The sequence below is a fragment of the Homalodisca vitripennis genome, chromosome 2 (genome assembly GCF_021130785.1).
Source record: "Homalodisca vitripennis isolate AUS2020 chromosome 2, UT_GWSS_2.1, whole genome shotgun sequence".
NCBI classification, from domain to species: Eukaryota; Metazoa; Arthropoda; class Insecta; order Hemiptera; family Cicadellidae; genus Homalodisca; species Homalodisca vitripennis.
Genome location: NC_060208.1, coordinates 205357501 through 205361682, shown reverse-complemented (window position 1 = coordinate 205361682; position 4182 = coordinate 205357501).

Below are 4182 nucleotides of genomic sequence, written 5' to 3'. Positions count from 1 at the left end.
AGTCAGCGTTGTTTGAGTGGCACTGGAAATGCCATCCAGTTATTTGGCAGTTGGTTCTAACTTAGTTGCGAATAACTTCATTAATCTTCTTTCATTGTCTTCAGCATATTAACATCCACCACTTCTGTTATATGTGAAATATCTCATAGCGAAATAACCACGCACATCCGTCAGTTTTTGAAAATATCCATGAGTATAATTTTTTTTTATTATTGTTTAAATTTTTATAAACGGTAATAGCTTAATAAAGATTGATTAAAAAAGTACTTGTTACGTCGGTATCTCTTAATTTCTTGACGGTTTGAGATTATGTATAAAATTATGTTTCCATTTTTGAACATAGTTAATTGACATTTTTTGCTAATTTCTATTAACAATGGGATTTATTATAAGGATAAATATATCCATTTGTTTATACAGGGTGGAAAAAAAGTATGGAAACGCTTTCACTAATTTTGTATGGCTTCACTTATACAAATTAAATTTTGTACATCACCACTTGTATTAAGAACCTAGTTTTTGAGACCAGTGGGGACATTTTATCGTTTCAGGGGGACGGCCCGTGAGGAGTCGGACGAAAATCTTAAATGTAAGCATAGGCCGAGTTTGGTATCAAATTAAAGGTCTAGTAAAGAGAAACTCGTTACCGCAAACCGCACTTAAAAAGGTTGACCCTATCCAGAGTACGGGCCGTTTGAATTTCATAAGTAACGTTTGATTAATTATTATTTCTCCGCAATTTCCACAGTTTCAAGTAAACTGTTTCTGACTGAAAATGACACTTTATGGAACACAATTATCCAAAAGAATTAAATTAAAAAATTATCTATGTATTACAAACAATAACCATACCTTTTAAAATGAGGCGCTCAAACTGCTCTCCGAACACTTGTTGGCAATGAGCTAGTCTATTATAAAAACCTACTGCAGTCACATTTTGAAGCATCTCGGGTGTAATTATTCTTGCTTCTTCTAATAAACGATTTGTCAGCCTCCTCAATGTTGGCTGGTTTAGTTTTTATACACATTATCTTTTAAGAAGCCCCACAAAAAGAAATCTAGTGGATTAAGATCCGGTGACCTAGCCGGCCACTCAACGGTACCCCCTGCGACCAATCCAACGGTTAGGAAACACTTCATCTAACAGATTGCGCACCCGCAAATAGTAATGGGGCGGTGCTCCATCTTGCTGAAACCATACTGCATTAAAATTTGCCCCAAGAAGAGCACGCACTGCTGGCAAAATGTTATTTGTCAACATATTGAAATAAATTTCGCCTGTTAGATTTCCATCTATCACAAATGGTCCTACAATGTTATTGTTTATTATTCCAGCCCACATATTCACTTTCTGAGGCCTTTGTGTGTGTGGCCTTCTATCATCCAGTGTGGATTATGGTCGGCCCAGTAACGGCAATTATGCCTATTAACTTGTCCATTAACAAAGAATGTAGCTTCATCTGAAAACAATATCGAACTTAAAAAATTTTGAATTTCGTTACACTTTCTCATCATTATTTCGCAAAATTCAGTCCTTCGATCAAAATCATCCTCTGCAAGTTCTTGGGTTAGGGTTACTTTAAAAGGGGTGATACTTGTTTTTGTGTAAACTATTCAACACTGAGGTATGGCTCATATCAAGATCTTCTGCAGCCACTCTGGCCGAGGTGCTGGGAGTTTCAACAAGTGTTTTGAGTACATCCAAAGATTTTGTTCATTTGTTGCCGATTTAGGCCTTGCCACTTCTTTCGCGATCTTTGACTGTTCTAGTTTCTTCAAATCTTTTTACTGTCTTAAACACTGTTGACTTACTAATTGGGGGTCTATCAAGAAAAGTGTCATCAAACAAATGCGCTGTTTCTTCATAGGGACGAACTAGATATCCATACCCACGCATCATAAGCAGCGTGATTCTCTCAAACTCACTAAGTGACATTGCTTTTAAAACTAGTAGAATAAAATGTAAACACTTAAGTAAAAAAATGTATAACTATCGCAGTACCTTCTAGTGAAGACATTCAACTTTATCTTACGGGGACGAAATTATAACGTAGACTAAAAACCAAGCTGATATTAAAAATACAAAATGTGGAGTTTTGCTGTGACAGTACTGTTTGTATTGCCTAAACCAGTTTATGTTTGCCTGAGATAAAAGGGCTGGAGGGACTGGACCTTGACCTCATGTTGATAAGGAGTTACAGTGGTATTATTGAATACTCTCAGTTTCTTGAAGACAAGACAGGAAAACCCCTATTTACTGTTATCCAACAAATTTAGAGGTAAAAAAAATAATTTTTTGTTGGAAATTGTTTTTCAAATTTACATAACCGACATAAAAACATACTACTGAAAGTAAATTTAGTTACTTCACAAGACAAAATTACTAAATTTCTTTGTCATGAAATTCATACGGCCCCGTACTCTGGATAGGGTCAACCTTTTTAAGTGCGGTTTGCGGTAATGAGTTTTCTCTTTACTAGACCTTTAATTTGATACCAAACTCGGCCTATGCTTACATTTAAGATTTTTCGTCCAACTCCTCACGGGCCGTCCCCCTGAAAAGATAAAATGTCCCCACTGGTCTCAAAAACTAGGTTCTTAATACAAGTGGTGATGTACAAAATTTAATTTGTATCAGTGAAGCCATACAAAAATTAGTGAAAAGCGTTTCCATACTTTTTTTCCACCTGTATTTATTTATCTATGGATGTATGGTATATTATTACTTCCAGTTATATGTATTACATTTATTTGTCAAAAACCAAAAGTTTCATGGTATTTTATAGTAATATATATATATATATATATATATATATATATATATATATATATATATATATATATATATATATATATTCTTGCATTTACTAACTACAGATGGAAGCCTAATTTATTCTTTACATTTATTGATTTTATAGTGATCTTAATAAAGAAATGGTTAGATTCCTTCTAAGAAATTATTAAATTTTGAAAATTTTTATGAAAATTTCCTGGTGATATGCTGAAAAACAAACAGCAGTTTTGGTTTCTTGACGCAATACACAACCTTTACAAATAACAGTTTCAACAAGAAGAATAACATGAATAATAAAAATAACATGGCAATACCACTTTCAACAAGAAGAATAACATGAATAATAATAATAACATATGGCAACAGCCATATAACAAACATACAAACAACAGTACAACACTCATCAAGTGATCAAAATATAACAAACACAATAGCTAAAGTTAATAGAAAATCACAAACCATAAACACTATTTAATATGATGTACCAAAACAAATAATTTATAACATAATTGCAAGATAACAAAGAGTGTTGATATTATCTTTCTTAATATAACAGATTCACGTTCAAATCTTAGGATCTAGCCTCTATAGGGTTGTATCATGATTATTTGATAAATTAACCATCCTGTCTTATATTATCTTCCTGCTTACTTCATGCGTTTCAACATTAGATGATCTAAATATTTCATGAATGCCATAATAAGGATATTAAGTATAACAGTTATAGGAATATTAAACATTAACTGATGATGAAATGAGGAATAAGGCAAACATTGCTATCCACCCATATTTTGTTTTATTTTTTTCAGTAACAATTTACAGCCATTTCTATTTGACGAGGAAAATCCACTTTTATTGTCGTCATTAAAGGAAACCTTATTCCTGATTACTCAAAATTATTTTTGCTTTAATTTACATCTAATTTATTTTCAATACGGCATATCTTTGTCTATCAACGTTTACTAAATTACTTCTAAGTGAGAATGAACCATTACGAGAATTAACCACTGAATACGGGAGGAGCAGTGAGAATTGATTAAGGGCTCAACAGTTTCTGTTGACACTCGTTCAAGCGAGGCTGCCAACTGTTTGGTGACAAATATCCCTATCATGCGCGCCCGTATACAGTCGGCACATGACAAACTAACTGCATTCGTCCCAAGAACTGTGCGATGAAACCTGGTTTTTGTTGCAATGTGGTTTAAAATTTTGGTCCTTGGATATTTTAAATAATGATGACTTAATGACCAAACTATAGACATTAAGAAAATATAGATGATCTGACAAATATCACAAGGCACATTTTTGCCGTAGAGTAAAATAAAACCACCAACGAGATCGGAGAGTTGTGTTGTTTATATGGGTTTGGAACAGTTTTTGCATAACTA